Below are 20,312 nucleotides of genomic sequence, written 5' to 3' on the forward strand. Positions count from 1 at the left end.
TTCCCACAAACACATTGTCATAATATGACTTGGGGCATGTTATACAAAGCCTACCTACATGTTTCGCATCTAAAGCTAGCTTCCCGTGCTCTCTAATCCCATTGTTGCTATTGCTGAGAAATGATCGTTGCTGCAAGCCTTTTTCTAATGTCTCTTTTAAAACCCTCCTTCTATCTTCAGTGTGATCTAGAAAGCTTTCTTCTACAGGTGTTAGCAAGCATGTCAAATTATTGCAGTGGGCATATGATGTACTAATCGCTACCCTAGGTTCAAAGAACCCTTTAATCAGTTTTACGGCATAATACTTAGCTACACTATTCAGGTCTTCTATGATAGGCACATAAGAGAACACAAGGTCATAGTTTGAGTAAAAATATTGCACTTCTTGGTTATAGAAACGCGTTAGTAGCAGACTACAACTAATCCCATAGGTTAATGGCAAACTGTGATATGTAACTCCCTCTGGGACTGAAAGAGGAATTTGTGTACACACATAACAAGCCTTTGCATCCATAGTGTCAACATACTCACTCAACAAGCAATAGAAAACGTTGGTAGACAGCTCCCCTTTGTATTAGTTTTGTCATGCAGATACCTTGTAGCTTGCTCAAACTTCTCCTAAGGTGTTAGTGTAGCGGTCTCAGAAACTGTAGCATTATTAGCTTCATTCTCATCCACCAATCGCATCTCCATAAACAAAGCTATAATGAATATCAGACACACAACACCCAAAGCAACACCCAAACATTTACAACGCTTATTCCCTCAATGTCATCTCCCGAGCTAGGCATGATCTGTAAAGAATCAGAAGTGAAGTATTATAAATGTAAGCAACAAATCAACTGAGGAAAGTTAAAGCTTTTTTTTTTCTTACAGCAAGGCTAAGCAAAGTCTCTCTTTAGCAGGTAGTTACAGCTCTCTCATTCACTCCCAGGGTCCTTTGTAAATCCAGTTAGCAGCTTGTCACAATCAGTTCAAAAGCCAATTCAGGTTAACAGTGTCACATCCGGTAATTTATCAGTCTCTCTTTTCAAGTTTCTTTAATTCAGTTTCAGCTTAACACAGTCTCTGTATCTCGTGGCTGAACTCAGAGTACCATAGTACTGACCTGGAACTTCTCGATCAAAACAGAATGCTAGGAACTCTTGTTGCCACTCAACTGACGTTGCATATGCCCATTCAGGATCAGCGTATCTTCTGTTTGCTATTCTCTTTCTTTTCAATTTTCGGTCACCTGGCAATTCTCCTTCGCTCAGGTCCTCTTTTCTTGTTGTGTCTATCTCCTCCTCAATTGTCTCATCAATTACCACTTTCCCTTTTGCTTCTCGTGATTCTGGCCACTTATCTCCTTTAAGTGTCCCTTTATCATTTGGCTTTTCTGGTTGCTGTTCAATGCCCTCTTCTTGTGCTATGGTGTTTCCTCTTGCTGGACCTGCAAGTGGCTCAGGAGGAGTCTGGATACTCGGACCTCCTTCTGTCGCAAGTCCTTCGCCTTCTGGGTCTGTCAAAGGTTCAACTTCAAACCCATATCCGTCTGCTTCTGGGAGAACCTCTCTCTGGGTCGGTTCTCCTGGTGCCCCAGTTGAGATAGGCCCACCGTCCTCCCTCTGGATCTCGTTTACTGTTTGAGTGACCAGGCCGTCCTCAACGGGCTCTCCTCCAGTCTCAGTTCCCCTTTGATTACTCTCCGGCCCTGAGACTTCCTTTTCTTTTGCCGTTATTTTTGATAATTCAATTTCCTCATCAGTTGGACACATCACCTTCTTTGTGTGACTGGCATGGATCCAATTTGGAGTTCCCGCACACTTCACAGCAGTGGTAGTCATTAGTGTCACTTGATACAGCCCCTTCCAACTTGGCTCCAAACACGACTTCTTCACATGTTTGTTGACAACAACCCAGTCACCAGCTTTCAGGTTGTGACCTGGATCATTTATCGGTGGCAGTGTGGTTGCTTCCACCTGGTGAGAGAAAGAACGGACCACGTCAGCCAGACCCTTGCAGTAGTCCAACACCATATCATCTGTGATATTAACAAGAGCATTTGCAGGCACTGCTGGCAATCGCATAGCTCAGCCCATTAGAATTTCATGAGGAGACAGTCCTGTTTTCTTGTTGGGTGTGTTTCTCATTGACATCAACACTAAGGGCAATGCATCCAGCCATTTCAAATTTGTAGCTGCACACACTTTTGCTGTCCTAGACTTCAGAGTACCATTCATTTGTTTCAATAGTCCTGATACTTCGGGGCGGTAACTGCAATGCAACTTCTGTTCAATGTTTAGTGCGGCACACAAGAGCTTAACCACCTCATTGTTCAAGTGACTTTCTCTATCTGATTCTAAAGAGATCGGAAACCCGAAACATGGTATCAATTCCCTAAGCAGCAACTTCACTACTGTGAGACTGTCATTCCTGCATGTAGGGTAAGCTTCAATCCAGTGACTAAAGATGCACACAATCACCAACACATATCTCAGACCTCCACACACAGGCATCTCGATAAAATCCAATTGCATACTGCTAAATGGACTTCCAGCTCTCCCAATATGGCTCAAATTCACCACTGTCCCTTTTCCCACATTCATCTGTTGACAGATGATGCACCTGTGACAAATCACTTCTGCGGCTTGTCTGAACTTCGGGTTAAACCAATCAATTTTGAACAACCTGATCATGGCATATCTCCCAATATGTGCTTGACCATGGCAAAACCTCGCAAACTGTGACAAAAGACTGTTTGGAGAAACCATTTTCCCCTCGTCTGAAACCCACAAATCATCTGGTCTTTGTACACACTGCATTTTAAGCCAAGAGCATTTCTCTTCTCTGCTGGCACGTCCCTGCAACAATTTTAGTTCTTCCATCGTGTCAACCACCCTCAATGCGTAACCTGTGCATGTCTCATTTTCTGTTTCAGGTAACATTTCCCACTGATCCCTGAACGATATACAGTTCAATGCGCAAAATCTTGCGACTTGATCTGCATATCCATTTCCCATTGACACAAATGCTTGTGATTTTACATGAGCATTGCATTTCACCACGGCAATTTCAAGAGGTAACTGAATCGCGTGCAACAATTCCTTAATACTTTCACCATTTTTCACTGGAGAACCGGAAGAGGTCATGAAACCCCTCTGGGACCATAGCTGGCCAAAATCATGGACAATCCCAAATCCGTATCTGCTATTGGTATAGATAGTCACTTTCAATTTGTCAGCGGCATAGCATGCCCTAGTAAGAGCAATCAATTCAGCCACTTGAGCAGAGTATACTCTTTCAAGCCAAGATGCTTCTAGAATACCAGTGATTGTACATACAGCATATCCGACTCTCAGTACTCCTACTGAGTCTCTCAGACACGAGCCGTCAACAAAGATAATGTAATCATTCTCTTCCAAATGGATGTCTTTGATATTGGGTCTCAGTTTGGTGCACAGTTCTGTTACCTTAAGACAATCATGTTCTACCTCTTCAGCATCATCAACATCTTTATTTTCATTGGGAAGCAGAGTTGCCGGGTTCAATACAGTACAACATTTGAGTGACACGTTTGGTGACCCCAATATAATTGTCTCATACTTGGTCAATCTAGCATTTGTCATGTGCTGGGTCTTAGTTCGGGTCAATAGTATTTGAACTGAGTGTGGAACCATTACTGTTAAGGGATGTCCCATCACTATGCCTTCACACTGTCTGAGGCTTTGACCAACTGCTGCAACTGCACGCAGACAACCCGGTAAGGCTGCTGCGACTGGGTCCAAAGTAGCTGAAAAATATGGTACTGGTCGGTTTGCACCTCCATGGACCTGGGTCAGGAGAGACAAAGAACAGGCATCACTTTCATGACAAAACAGGACAAAAGGTTTTGTGTAATCTGGCATACCTAAAGCTGGAGCCCTGCACGTACACTCCCTCAGCTCGATGAATGCCCTTATCTCTTTATTGGACATAGTTATAGTATCTGGGCCATCCTTAACCTCCTTAGCTGTCAGTCTCACCAAGGGCTTGGAGATCATGGAGAAATTCGGGATCCACTGACCACAGTAGCCCACCATTCCCAGGAACATCCTGACATCTCTCCTGGATGTTGGTGGATTCATCTGTAATATGGCAGTCACTCTTTCCTTAGATATCTTCCTCAACCCTTTCTCAATCAAATGGCCTAGATACTTCACCTCTTTCTGACAGTACTCCAACTTCTTCGGGGACACCTTGTGTCCATTTTTTCCCAAGTGATACAATAGGGCAATAATGTCGTACTTGCAATCATCTCTTGTTTTGGAGGCAATCAACAAGTCATCAATTTACTGTACCAGAGTCGATTGGAAAGGCAGCTCTAATGACTCCAAATCCTTCTTCAGAATTTGATTGAAAATAGATGGTGACTCTGAAAAGCCCTGAGGAATTCAACACCAACTGTAAACCTTGTCCAGGAATTTGAAACTGAAGAGAAATTGGCTGTCCTCACGAAGAGGCACAGAAAAGAATGCTTGGGACAAATCAACGACTGAGAACCATTCTACTTAGCATGGAACTTGAAACATGATCACAGCTGGATTTGGCACTATCGGGCAACACTATGTCATTGATCTTTCTCAAGTATTGAACAGTTCGGAGTTTCCCACAGGGCTTCCTCAGACCTATTATAGGTGAGTTACATGGTCTGCTCATTACTTCCTTCAAAACTCTCTGCTTCACAAAATCTGTAATTATCTGAGTCACCTGTATAAGGACATCCTGTGCCATGTGGTACTGCGGTACCTGGGGAAACACCGCATTTGACTTCACATCTACTTTGAATGGTTCTACACTTTTTATCAGCCCTACTTCTTTTCCTGTCAAGTCCCACACCTTTTCTGTGACTGTCCCCTGCAAGTCTGTGGGCAAATCAGTCATTATGAACATCGGGAAGAAGTTTATCAAGGGGTACTCTTCATCTGTAGTCTCTGTTTCTGGCTCTGAAATCTGACCATCATCTCCCTCGTCATCACTGTTTGTCTGCACCTCAATTCCCTCATTAGAACAGGTGATTGAACACCTCGTCTTACACAGCAAGTCTCTTCCCAGTAGGGACACAGGACTCGAATCGCAAACTACAAATCTGTGCAATCCCTGGAGGGTACCAATCTTAACTTGAACCAGATCTGTGATTGGATTAGTCAAAAGCTGATTTGCCACTCCCACTACTTTTATTGTACGCCCTGAAAGGGGCAATTTCGGAACCTCTGCACTTCTGACTGTAGAGCGTGTAGCTCCTGTGTCAACCAAAAATGAGACCTTGTGACTCATCACCTTCCCTTGCACATAGGGTCCCTTCTGATCTACTTCTAGGGACGCTGCAAGCCTGCACTCCTCACTATCTGAACTGTCCTCCAACCATTCATCGTTTTTTTCCATTCTCACCACGCAATGGGAACTGTTGTACTGTGTTATTTTGACCCATTCATTGACTTGTGACCTGTTGAGGAAGCATCATCTGTTGCTGTCCCATTGGCGCTAAGGGCAACTGCATTTGCTGTCTAGGTACCACTGGAATCTGCTGTTGCACTTGCTGCATCAGTACTGGTTGCATACGTGGCATCTGCACCTTTTGCATGGGTTGAAGACTCTGCGCTTGAACCATGTTATTCTGGAAATTTGGATTAGGACCCCTCATTCTTGGTCCTTTAACATTTTGAAATGCACTGATATCATTGTTCTGTTGAACAGCACCCTCCTGCACCATCATCGGGCACTCCCGCTTCCAGTGTCCCACGCCCCCGCACGCATGGCATGGTAAAACCTTCTTCATCCCTTGCACGTCATTTTGTACCACAATGGTATTCAAATATGGACCACGGTTCACAAAACCTCCTCGACCTCTCTCTCTCGTTTGCGTCTGAAACATTCTGTTTCCCTGTGGCTGTTGTACCATCTGTTGTAGGTTGTACTCCGTTTCCCTGCATCCCTGCTAGCGCTGCCTTAATTTGCATCACCATCACCTTCTCCTTCAACTTTCTCTGCTTCAACTCAATCTCATCACTACAGTATTTCGCATCTTGCAACACCTCATCAATCGGCTTTGCTCACCAACAAATCAAATGATTCTTGATGATCTGGCTAATTTCTGGTCTCAGCCCTTCAACGAACCTGAACATAAGGTGATTCATGTCTTTCGGTTCTATTACTTCCGTGCCACTGTAATGCTTGAATGCTTGCAACAACCTCTCGTAGTAAGCATGTATCGACTCTTTGCCCCCTTGTGCCGTTCAATCAATCTTTTGCCAATCAGTATTCTGCGGCAACACTTTCTGCTTCAAGAACTCAATCACCTTATGGTAATACTTCATTACCTCCGGAGAGGGTGCTCCAGTAGCCCTATCCCTTGCCGTTCTGCGGTTGGCCAATCAACACTTTTCTTGCATTCGAGCCACAAATCAGAAGGAAAGATGATCTCAAACAATGTATTCAAGTCTTCCCAAAGACACTTCGCAAGCTTCACAAACCTGTCTGTCTGCTGATATCGCTCTATCGTCTTCTCCCTCAGCCTGGGAAAGTCATTAGTGAATGACAGAATGTCACCACTGGACTATGGTTCATGAACAAGAACCCCTCCAGGTGTTTCTCTCATGGGTAACATCTTTGTGGTACTGGTAACTGGCACTGGGTTTGCCTGTGGCTGTTGCTGCTCCAAGCAGTCATTTTTCCTTTTATCTCTCTTCTTTGCCCATCTGCCTTCCCACTTCTCTAAGGCTCCCCAAACCTGCGCGCTCTGTAAAATTTCTTTAAGGTGTGCTTTCATCCCAGTAGACCTCATGTGATCAAAATCTTTAGGTTCAAAGTCTAATCTGTAACTCCTATTTAGATGCTTAGTATTGTCTAAGTCTATGCTATATTTGTCTGCTAGATTCGCCAACCTCTGGTGCACCTTGCTCAATTCTTTAGTTATTTTTGGGCACAGATACCTCAATCCTGCTTCAGTGTACGACTCTAGCCTATTCACTCCCATGCTTCCTTCAACTAATTCTGCTGCTTCCACACCCAACCTGACAAAATTCAGGTATTCTTCTCTCTCTGACCGCTCTGCTGTAGCAGGGGTAGTCTGTGGTGAACCCAGCTTGTCTAACCACTCGTTCAGCTGTTGCTCTGTCAAACCTTGCAACAAGATATTCCCAGCTTGCACCATTGATATTTGTGACGTATTTGCACTCAGTACCTGTGGAGTTAGTAGACCCAACCCTGCTTGTCTCATTGGGCCAGATGTAGCAAGAAAAAATGTTGGGACTTGCAAATTGCGAGTCATACCGACTCGCAAATTGCAACTTGCAAAAGTGCATGCAGAAAGGTGTCTCAGACACCTTCTGCAACTCGCTATGGGGTCGCAAAGACCCACCTCTAGAATATTAATGAGGTGGGTCGCAAATTGCAACCCCATAGCGAGTCCCTGCTCTCACAGGGATGATGGCCTGCTGGAGACAGCAGACCTCCATGTCTGTGACTGCTTTTTTTAATAAAGCAGTTTTTTTTTTTTTATTGCAGCATGTTTTCCTTAAAGGAAAACAAGTTGCAATTCAAAAAAATAATGAAACCATTTGGTTTCATTTTTTCAGAGTAGGCAGTGGTCCATTGGACCACTGCCTGCTCTGAAAAAATATTTTCGGCGACATTCACAAAGGGGAAGGGGTCCCATGGTGGGTGGTAACTGCGAGTTGGTTTGCGACCGCATTCGCGGTCACAAAGCAACTCAGCATGGCGATGCGGTCACAAATAGGAAGGGAACACCCCTTCCTATTTGCGAGTTGGATTCACATTTTGCGAGTCGGTACCGACTTGCAAAATGTGAATCTGCATCGTGATGGCCGTTTTGCATGTCGCAAACTGCGTTTTTCGCAGTTTGCGACATGCAAACCGGTTGCTACATCTGGCCCTTAGTCTCTGAAGGAACCCCAATTGGACTGAAGACTAACAAAGATCTAGACCTCTCTGCTGTCTGTTCTCCCGGTGTCATCCCTTGAGAACTTCCTGTGAACCCTCCTCTTAGCACCTCTTGAGTCATTACCCCTTGGTCACATACACTAGGCTTTGCCAGTGCATATAAAGGTACGGCTTGACCAACTGTAATCGGCAAGGATATGGCAGCTGGAGTCTGCCTGTTCCCCAGACAGTGGGGAGCATTAGCTCCCACCGTCTGATTCATAATGGGTGCTGTGACTGACTGCGGTCCTGCGACCGGAGCGCAATTCAAAACCATTTGTTGCTGTGGCTGTGGCAGCAGAAATAGAGTTGGCTCCATCTGTACCAACTTTGATCTTGCATATGCTTGATCGGGCGGCACCATCAAATTCGTATTAGTCTGTAATACTGGGACATCGGGGTAGGGCCTCTGAACCGGTGGTGGCTGCAACCGCGTCTGCATTACTGACGCAGTGGATGCGCTGACACTATTCTGCACTGGAGCTGGTGTCGCAACTGCATTTACCTGAGCTGTATGCGCTGTTCCCTGATTCTGTGATGAACTTACAGGACCTGCACTAGTACTTGGTCTGTTGTCATTCATGGCATATGGTGGTGGACAATCATGTAACAACTGATTAAGGAACTCATTGTCATCTGAGTCATCTGCGTCTGCCCAAGATTTGTTATTCCCTTTCCCACTACTGGAACCCTTGTCTGTTTTACAAGTGGCCTTTCTTCCCAGTGTGTCGGCTTCTTTTGTTATTGCGGGAAACATTCTGACTCCATCTATTATTTCTCTTCTCCACATCCTGGTCTCGCTATCCCACCTAGCCTCCGCTAGCGTCTTTTCTGCTTTTCTCATTCTCCTTTCAAACTTTTGCTGCCTTTGTCGTAAGGCCATTAATTCCCAGATTGCTAACGCATCAAACTGTGCTGGCCTTGGGGGTGGCTTCTGCTCATTTAGCACCTTCCGCAAATTCTCTAGGGCCCCTATGTTGAATGCCCCATTCTCTGGAAACACCAAACACCCATCTTTCTCGGTTAATTTGCACCATTGCTTTTGCCAAAGACATGGCGCGACTCCCTTCTCCTCCATTACGGCATAAGCCGGATTATCCTCTGGCGGTGTAGGCTCCCCCACACTCGCGGTAATGTTCACATCTCCCATCAAAGCGCTCTTTAGGGCCTTGAAGAACTTCATTTTTGCGTCTCTCATTTCGTTTATAACTGAATCAGGAAGTGACTTTAATTCACAGAACACCCTTCGGCTACCTTCTCAACAAAGTGCCTCTCACGGACGGCTGCCAATCAGTGCGCGACCCTTCTCACTAACTGACCTATCCCAGCACGGATCCAATGACGTCACACTCATGCTCACTGCAGCTGACAGAGTCCTGCAGCTTGTCTTCCTCACTCTCTATTCACGCAAAACTAATGCAATATATTGCGAGCACCTTAACAACAAAACAAAAATTTGCCAGTTTACTACAAGAGGGGTAACACAATCACTTCAGAACTTTACAGAGATTTCACTTGAAGCCTCTGCCGCTAGTCTCTCCTCAGATCCCGCATTCGCAAGCAGAATTCGACTCGCAAATTCTACCCTCGACTTGTCAATGGAACGTCCTAGTGCACTTTAGAACTTACCAAATCTCCATCGAAGGTTTTCACTCACACTCTTTGACTCAAACTCGACTCGTCAACCACTCCCAATTGACCTATTAAACTGCACAAATTACAACACAAAACAAGTGTCACATACACTTATCAATATACTCCGGAGTCTTAGACCACGCGGGGTCCGTACATCACCAACAACCACGTGGACAATTTTTCTGAGCACAAAGCGCCACATTCACATGAAGTTTGCTGACTTCCCTACTCTCATACTGCGAAGTACGCCCACTCCTACTAAAACAATACCTGGCCTAAAATTCTCACAGACTTCACAATTCACCTGCGATATGCATAAGCTGTGCAAGCGCAAATCCTACTTCACTCATACCATCACTAGAACGCCGAGCACATACCCAACTCACTTCAGCAAGCTCCAGGGTCCCGGGAAAGTCATTTGGGGCTTAAGGGAACATCATCTTTCCACTTTGCATTGTCTCAAAAAACAATCCTAAAACAATGGACCCTCATCTTGGGGCCCCAAAGGGCCCTAACCGTCCTCTGCTACCAAAACTGCTAACGCGTCCCTCCATAGGTAATTTCCTTACTCCAGGACTCGTTTTAGGCCAATGAATCTTTTGACCCTGATTGGAGACACCTAAAGACAAGATAACTACTCAGCATATCAATCAATAAATCAATAGTCTCATCAATATTCACAATAGCAAAATCAGTCGCATTAGTTAATGACATTAATAAGAATCCAAACTCACCATGACCTTTCAGTCATGAATAACCACACAGAATTTAGTAACATTTATAATGTTTATTCCCTATTGGTTACACTCTACTAGCAAGTTTATTAGTCTCAACACCAGAAAACACATCCACAGCGTTATAATGTGTCAACATAAGATATGAGCAAAGCAAAGATTATACACATTAGAACAAAACACGGTGCCAACATGAATCTATTTAGCAGAGTATCATTAGCGCATCCATTCAACACAGCAAAGATTCAGTCATTTTGTCTGATTGCACCCAATATTAGTGATCGCTTCGACTAACCTTGAACAGGCAGACTTGAATCACAAAACACAATTTTTCAACACAATTTTGGCATTTTACTTGGACATACACCATTTTTACTATTTTTTGTGCTTTCAGCCTCCTTCCAGTTAGGGACAGAAATGGGTGTGAAACCAATTCTTGATCCCAGAAAGCTAAACATTTCTGAAAAGTAGATACAATTCTGAATTCAGCAAGGGGTAATTTGTGTAGACCCTACAAGGTTTTCCTACAGAAAATAACAGGTGAAATAAAAATATGTTGATATTGAGTTAAAATACTGCAATTTTTCTCAACATTTTACTCTGTAACTTTTTCCTCCAGTGTCAGATTTTTTAAAGCAATACACCGTTACATCTGCTGGACTAGTCTGGTTGCGGGAATATATGGGACTTGGAGGATCATCAAGAACCCTAGGTACCCAGAGCCAATAAATGAGCTGCACCTTACAAAGGGTTTTCATTCGATACCGGGTATACAGCAATTCATTTTGTGAAATATAAAGAGTGAAAAATAGGTATGAAGGAAACATTTGTTTTTCCAAAATGGGCACAAGATAAGGTGTTCAGAAGCAGTGGTTATTTGCACATCTCTGAATCCTGGGTACCCATACTAGCATGTGAATTACATGGCATTTCTCAAATAGACGTCTTTTTTACACACAGTCTTTCATTTGGAAGGAAAACATGTAGAGAAACACAAGGGGCAATAACACTTGTTCTGCTATTCTGTGTTCCCCCATGTCTCCCGATAAAAATAGTACCTCACTTGTGTGGGTAGGTCTAATGCCCACAACAGCAAATGCAACATGGACACATCACATTTTCCCAAAGAAAACGGACATGTTTTTTGGAAAGTGCCTAGCTGTGAATTTTGGCCTCTAGCTCAGCCAGCACCTAGGGAAACCTACCAAACCTGTGCATTTATGAAAACTAGACACCTAGGGGAATCCAAGATGGGGTGACTTGTGGGGTTCTAATCAGGTTCTGTTACCCAGAATCCTTTGCAAATCTCACAGTTTGGCAAAAAAAAACACTATTTACTCACATTTCGGTGACAGAAAGTTCTGGAATCTGAGAGAAGCCACACATTTCCTTCCACCCAGCGTTCCCCCAAATCTCCCCATAAAAATGGAACCTCACTTGTGTAGCTAGGCGTAGCGCCCGTGACAGGAAATGCCCCAAAACACCATGTGGACACATCAAAATGATCAAATATTAAACTACCTGTTTTTGCGGGGGTGGGGACCTGCATTTTTGGGCGTGGGCTCAGCAGCCATATAGGGAATCCTACCAAACCCAAATATTTCTGAAAACTAGACTCCAGAGGGAATCCATGGAGGTGTGACTTGCATGGATCCCCCAATGTTTTCTTACCCAGAATCCTCAGCAAACCTCAAATTTAGCTAAAAATCAAATTTTTCCAACATTTCTGTGTGGGATCACCGCACCGGGACAAATTTCCTACCACACAACATTCCCCTCAGTCTCCCGGTAAAAATTATAACTCACTTGTGTAGGTGGGCCGAGCGCCTGTGACAGGGAAGAGCAAAAAACATGTTGAAATTGAGGGGGAACCTAAGCGGGTCCAAAAGGGCAGTTTGAAAAAAGAAATTTTTAGGCTGACAAGTATGGCAGAATTTTTATTGGTATAGATGCAATAATGCTGGGTGGTAGGAATTTTGTCGATTTCCAGAAGGTTCCATCACAAAACTGTGGGAAAAATGTGTGATTTCCAGCAAAGTTGGAGGTTTGCAGGGCATTGTGGGTAAGAAAATGGTGCGGGTGCATGTGAAGCACATCACCCTGGAATCACCCAGATGTTTAGTTTTCAGATGTGCCTAGGTCTTCTGGATTTTTCTACATGGCAGCGTCCCAAAGTCCAAAAAGTGCAGCCCTCACCATTTCAAGTGGGACGATTGTGAGAGTTAGCCTAGCTCTCATGGCCCAAATGTAAAACCAAAACAATAAAATGTCCTCTTGGTTGCCGTGGGATATGATGTTTTCGTGTGCGGGGGATAGTTGAAAGACTGTTACCCCCTTCAGCTGGGGTGGGGGCATAACCAGGCCCATACTGGTTGGTAGCCACCACCCCACTATTGTTTTTTTAATTCCCTGGCATCTAGTAGACTTTCTGCCCCGCGGGTGTGGATCAGTGGTAATTGCCCCATCTGCCCACTGGTGGGCAGAACAACTTTGGCCCCATTTATTTGGGGTGGGAGTATGGCCATACCCCCACCCTCTTATTTTGAAAAAAAAAATCTTCCCTGGTCTCTGATGGGTTTTCTGCCCACCTTGCAGGCAGATGGGCCTTTCAGATATAGGCCGATCTGCCCCCAAGGGGAGCAGATATGGCCAACAGTAATGTGCCCCCATGAAGAGTGACCCTTGCCCACTGTGCTGCTCCCTCAAACAAAATACACACATACACACACACCAAACCCTGGTGCCTAAGTGGTTTCTACCCCCTTCGGGGCAGATCGGCCTAGCAGAAATAGGCCGATCTGCCCCCAAGGGGAGAAGAAATGGGCAAAAAATATTTTGCCCCCCAGCGAAGCAACCGTTGACTAAGGGTTTGCTCCCCTTGCGTGAAATTGGTGCAAAACAAATCCCTGGGGCCTAGTGGTTGATAAAAATAGGCTGATCTACCCCCAATAGGGGCAGAAATGGCCTAAAGACAATTTTCCCCCAGGGGATCGGCCCTTGACTAAGGGGTCACTCCCCACATCTAAAAAAAAGAAAATAAACAAAAAAAAATGTCCAGGTGTCTATGGTTCCCTGCCCCCCTGGGTGCAGATCGGCCTAATTACAATAGGCTGATCTGCCACCGGGGGGGCAGAAATGGCCTACAACAAACCCCCCTCCCCCCAGGGGAGTGACCCTTGCCTAAGGGGCTGACCCTCTCACGTGAAACTGACAAAAATAAATCCCTAGTGCCTAGTGGTTTCTGACCCCCTTGGAGGCAGATTGGCCTAATAAAAATAGTCCGATCTGCCCCCAGGAGGGCAGAAATGTCCTAAATACAATTTTCCCCACAGGAGAGCGACCCTTGCTAAGAGGTCGCTCCCCATATATAAAAAAAAAAAGTAAACATCAAAAAAATCCCTGGTGTCTAGGGGTTTCTGTCCCCCTGGGGGCTGATCGGCCTAATTATAATAGGCCGATATGCCCCGGGGGGGCAGAAAAGGCCTTAAAATATTTTTCTCCCCTGGGGAGCGGCCCTTGCCCAAGGGGCCACTCCCCTTATGTATAAATATAAATAAAAAGCAAAACGCCCTGGTGTCTAGTGGTTTCTGCCCACCTTAGGGGCAGATTGACCTAATAAAAATAGGCCGAATGGCTTAAAAGTAAATTTGCACCCAAGGGAGTGAACCTTGCCTAAGGGGTCACTTCCCACATACATAAAAAAAAGAAACAAAAAAAACATTATCCCTGGTGTCTAGCGATTTCTGCCCCCCCCGGGGGCAGATCAGCCTAATTATAATAGCCTAAAAACAAATTGCCCCCCTGGGGAGCAGCCCTTGCCCAAGGAGCCGCTCCCCTTAAACAAAAAAAACTCACTGGTGTCTAGTGGGCATTTCGGCTGCCCGATCGCATTGCGATCGGGCTGCAGAAATGCTGAGAAAGACATCAAAGGAAAGGAAGGCCTTTCCCTCCCTTTGATGCCTTTCTCGGCCCCTCCATGTGACTGAAGGAGAAATGCTTTTTCACTTCTCCTCCGATCCGTTCTGGAAGATGAGCTTCCACCGCGGAGGTGCAGGCCTCTGATGAGATCAGTGCGCAATCTTGTGCTGACATCATCAGATGCCACTGGGGGCAGTGGAGGGCGGCGAGGGAAGGGGAAGCGATTCCCGTGGCATACCTGCCCAGGGGAGGGGGGTGCGAGGCCCCCGGGGGGGGATCGCTAATGCTTCCTACGAGGACCCTTACTTGGACATTGTTGCCCAGGACATAACCGTTATGTCCAGGGCACCCAACAGGTTAATGATTCATTATTTATTATTGAAAGGTATTCGTACGAGGTTTATATGGTGGGAACATCTGGAGCATAGTCAAAAGGTTCATTGACCTATTTGAGTCCCCTTCTAAGTTTACTCAGTAAGGTCAGGCGGGCTAACAAACTTAATGTGACTTTTAATATCTCTTGCTAACATTCCACTCAACCCTGTTGCCTGATCTTAAGTTGGTGACTGATGCTGCCTCATCAATCGCCACCTTGCATCAGAGAGATCCCACATTAAATGGCTGCCTGATCTTGAAACCACACCAGGGTCTGCACCAGGCCCCACACCAGGGTCCACAGAATGCCTCAGAGGCACCGCACAATACTAAGCCCCTGACACAGTAAGGAAAAAGACCCATTAGACCACAATACCTCTCAAAACACTTTGCTCAGCAGTGCAATCTACTGTTGGAATCTCACTAGCCTAAGGCACAACCTCAACTCAAACAAGGAAATATGATAGAAAGGAAACATGAGATGAAGGAGTTGTACAACCAACAGATCTGACATCTGAAAAGCAGGGCCCACTGCCACGACAGTGTGTGCCCTCACAGACTCTGTGGACCACATGCATCACTTACCAATGGGCTTCACAAACTAAGGCTTCCACTCATCTACACCAGTGAGTTTGCAGTGATCCAACTTTGCTCTTCAACACCCATGTTTGCTGATCGCTGATCTGCTAACTCTATCAACCCTCTAGTGGCCCTCAGATGCTCTTGTCTCACCATGGTCAAATCATAAGGGAATTAAAGGACACAAGGACCAGAAGGACAATAAATCCACATATAAATTACCCAAATCAGAGGCCTCTGTGCCAGACTCTCTGGTTAAATCTAAAGGCAACATCGCGTTCAACATCAAAGTGATCGTACAACATCTTGGTGCACTTCACGACTAAGCCCAAGACACCATAGCGAAAACACAATACTTGGCGACCTGCAGGGCCTTTCTGCTAGACTCACAGAAGCAGAATCCCGGATTAGTGCACTAGAAGACTAACTCCTCAACCCAGAAAGACCTATACCATTCGTACCATTCATCAAAGCTAATGAGAATAGAGATCTCTGAACTGGAGGACCACAATCGCAGAGGGAATTTATGCATGTTTGGCCTTCGATTTTTTGGGGGGAAAATGACTCAATTCCTGCGCCAAATTTCTAGAAGCATGCATTCCATGTACTCTGGGTCTTACCTTCGAGAAGGACTTTGAAATCAAGCAGGCCCACAGGGTCCCATCTGGTTAGACCCCAAGATCTTCAAATGATAAGTGCACTCCACCTCGCACAATGATCTTTCACCCATTGTGGTATCGCCTCACCTACACAATTCTTGCTCACATGCGTAAAGTACAACACATCCTTTGGAATGTATCACAAATTTCTATATCCCAGGATTACTGCAAAGAAACTGTTTCAAAAAGGTAAGGCTTTCTAACACTTAGCCACGCACTGAGAGACCGAAATATCCCCTTCTCCTTTGTTGATCTGGGCAAGTTCCACATGCTCTTCAGAGGCAAAGCAATGCTCTTCACTTCACTAAGGGACCTCCAAACATTCATGGATTCCTCCAGCCGTACGGGAATGGAAGCCTGACACTATGGCCCTCATTACGACTTTGGTGGTCAGATGATCGCCACGCTGGTGATGGTGGTAGTACTGGCACCAGGCTGGCGTTGAAGCCCGCCATATTATGACCTCAGCGGTGATCCTTCCCACATACAGCCAATGCACTGTTAGAACCACCAGTGCAGTCTGGCCACCAACTTTGGCGGTTGCCATCTTTAGGCCACCAGAAGACCATTCACTGCCCACCATATTATGAATTAGCAGACTGCCAGGAAATCTGGGGTGCGACCACCGCCACAAAAAGCCTGGCGGAAATGAGCCATATGAAAGGAGACACTCACCTCCAGGGACACAGTGACGAAGAAGATAACCGTGAGTACAGCCACCTAGCACACAAGGGAGGGAGAGGAGCGTGACACACCCACACGCACAACACACACATACCACACACATGGAGAAAATCCACTGTAAAATCCAACAATCATATAAGCAAGAAGAAAAGAAAGGCAGAACAAATACATGTGATGCAACCACTGTATATTTGTGGGAATAGCACTGACAGAAATACAAAAACTATAAACAAAGGGCCATTGGCCAGTTCAATTATCCATGGCAACCCTCAGTGCAACAAAATAGGCCAAACTTGACTCCTGAAAGCCTAATTTACTCCACTGGGCAGGGGCATCAATGTGGAAGGCAGGCACCTCTTGGGCAGGGGCGCGGGGTTTCTTTTTGAAAGGGGGGTCCTCGGATTTAGGTTTGGGAGGGGATCGTGTCTGTGTTTTCAGTTTAGGGGGGAGTAGGCCTGGAGCAGGGGGCGGGAGTGGCTGCCTTGTGCTCCCTAGTGGGAGTTTTTTTAGTGGGGAAGGACATTTGCAACAGTAGGGGGGCCATGGGAGGACTGAGAACTGGAGGAACGGGGCTGGGGGAGCTGAACCTTATGTTTCTGGACAACACAGAGTGTACTGGACTGGGTTATAGGTGCATGTAAAGTGTGCTTGTGTGAGGTGAATGACTGTTGAGTGTCTGAGTGGGAGCTTTTAGGTGTTTTGGGAGGAGGGGGGAAGAGAGGGAGGAAGAGGACAAACAGGTCATGTGAATGTATGTTGGGGTGGTATCTGCAAGTAAGGAGGGTGTGCTGCATGTGGTTAGGATGGTGGTGGTATTGACTGTGCATTTGGTGAATGGGGTGCTAGTCTGCATGTCTGCTGTTGTGGTGACTGTGGACAAGGCTGAACAGGTGGCAGGATCTGGGACTGAGGATACAGTGCTGGCAGGTGTGACTGCTGATGTGACTGTGAGGGAGGCGGTGGAAGGGGAGACAGTGGAAGGAGTGGCTGTTGTGTGTACTTCTGCGTGTTGGCTGTGTACATGCTTGTGGTTGTCTTTGTGAGTCCTGTCTGTTGTCTAGGGTGCATGCTCATCTGATTGTGTGCTTGGGATGGGTGGGGGTTGAGGGTTCTGGGACTGGATACAGGTGGTTGGAGGGGGAAGGAAGAACTAGGGACACTGGCTGCCATCAAAGAGGAGGCCAGAGCCTGAATCAATCTCTGTAGGCCAGCCAAGCCAACATGAATGCCCTCCAGATCGGAATTGCATTGCTGCATCTGGGATGCCAGCCCCTGGATGGCATTCACTATGGTAGACTGCCCTACAGAGATGGACCTCAGGAGGTCAATAGCCTCCTCAGTGAGGGCTGCAGGGCTGACTGGGGTAGGGGCTGAAGTGCTTGCTGCGAAGGAGATGCCCTCCTGGGTGAGCGGGCACAGGCAACTGGGTGGGGGGCAACTGGTAGGGCGGTGCTTGAACGGAGGTGGTGGAAGATGTTGCTTCTGGTGTGCTCCCAGAGGGGTCTGCCACCACCAGGAGCTCCCATCAAAGGAGGAGTCAGAGTCAGTTGTAGTAGTTCCTGTCTCCCCGTGGTGCTCCCCTTACCCTCCAACCCACTGGTTCCCTCAACGTCTGTGGACACTGTCCCCTTGATCCTGTGGGTTGCAGCTCCCCACTCAACATTGTCCCTGCTTATTCACCAGATGATACTAATGCACACCAGGACAGAAGAAGAAAAGGAGGGAGGGTTGGATGGAGGAGAAAGAAAATGAGCACAGGGTCAATTTCAGCAATCACAGTACATATGGCATACACATCACAATGACTCACTGGTAATTTACAATATGCAAGGACAACCAAAATACAACAACATGGCCTGAGAACAACAGCTGAAAATGACATCAGTAGAAACAACCATCTACACACCTACTGAGACTCACTGATCCATGTCTGCCTGTTGACAGTGGTACAGCTTCACTTACTCCATTTCAGTGTATGTAGAACTTTTAATTGCCAGGGTATACCACCTAGACAGCAGAAATCAGAGCATCACTCCTACACTGGTGAGTAAGGATGTAGGCCCTTACTTAAACTGAAATCCCAGCAAATAACTAATATCTATTGTACATACCACTCACCATAGCAATGCAGAACTGTACGACATTACCAACAATGACATACACTGACTACTACTGTCGCTTAGGCTCTCATTATTCTAATGAGACTTCTGGATTTTTAGCAGCAAGATCGTCCACAGTATGGGAGACTGAGTCTGACCCACAGTGGGTGACACCTGTCTCTCTAAATCCGGGTTTTTCTCCGGCTAACTAGCAGTGCCTTGTCTCTCTCGAAAGGTAGAGATGATTGGCCAGCCGAGCGCATGACATATCATACTTCTCAGGGAGGTCGTGGTCACTCAGGTTGCATCCAGTTCTCTAATCCACAATTCGGTCTCATATATAAATGACGATAAAAGCAGTATAAGTTGTAAAGACTGGTTTAATAAAATGACTGCATTTTAGATAGCAAAGTATGAGCTGCAATAACCAGAACAACACAACATGACCAATATTAAAATGGTGACGATGAGAGTGAAGCATAAGAATAACGCTATCATATTGCCACCAGCATCGATGGACTATTTTCTATCTGAGTCTTCATTTGAGCACAACATGTTGAACTCTAATCCTGCCCTTCAGGTTCCCCCGGGAGGACATCGACCCTCATACCTGAGCAAAGGCCTGTAGTCTGTGTTAGCATCTGCAGCAAAGCATTCAGCACACAGTCGTGGTTCCCTGTCTGGAATCTCCCTCTTGACATGTAATGGGACTAGGAAGTGTTTTTTATAATAACACAGATAATGTTCTAAGAAAATGTCCCTACAGAAGGATGTATATTTTCTACGAATGTTGGAGACTAAACTTCTACAACGTTCACCGGCAATGTACCAAACTGTAGCCTTGACTGAAGCACAGAGTGATCAAGAATGTCTTGTTTGAGAACACAGTGCTGGGCTAAGCAAAACAGTTAGATCAAAGAAATTAAAACAAGACCGTAAAACTGGTAATTGTAAAAATAACAATGCAAAGCCGAATAAAATATATCTAGGTCATAGTGCACAGCGGCCTAGTGTATTAAACTAACATGCATGGAGCTACAATCAAAATGGCTACACAACACTACTTTGGCATCCAAAGACCATGCCAATTATAAGGAAACAAGAGAACACTGTGAGTACTCACCCCCTTTTGGCTGCTGTGCTGTCCTCAAGTGCCCATCCAACTCTGTGTTTGCCACTGCAGTATGCGTGCCATTAGGGGGGTCAGGGTCTGACGGGCACTCATCCCTCGTTGGGAGGATGTCCCCAGCTGGGCCTACGCAGCCTTTCGACCCTGGCGTCTCAGGTCCTCCACCGCTTTCTGCAGTGGGTGCTCCACTGGCCATGGACCCCTAGGGTCCGCAAGTCCTGGGCGAAGGCAAGCCATAACCCTTTCCTCTGATGAGCGCTGACCTGCATAGGAAATACAGACAGAAGGAGACCATTTACTACACACTTCAGTTACAATAATGGCCTACATACTGCATAGATTCCATAATCATCATACACATCACTCGTACCTCTGTGCACAAACTGCGTGCTGCAGACAATACTCCCTAAAGCACCCACTGCATGCACACACATTCATCAACATACAGCCATGTCACATCCAAAATACCAAAAAGGTGTTCAACTGTTCATCTGGAGGCCCATACAACTGTCCATACAAGGGTAGGACCCCATCCACAAGC

This window comes from Pleurodeles waltl, chromosome 11, assembly GCF_031143425.1.
Source record: "Pleurodeles waltl isolate 20211129_DDA chromosome 11, aPleWal1.hap1.20221129, whole genome shotgun sequence".
Lineage (NCBI taxonomy): Eukaryota > Metazoa > Chordata > Amphibia > Caudata > Salamandridae > Pleurodeles > Pleurodeles waltl.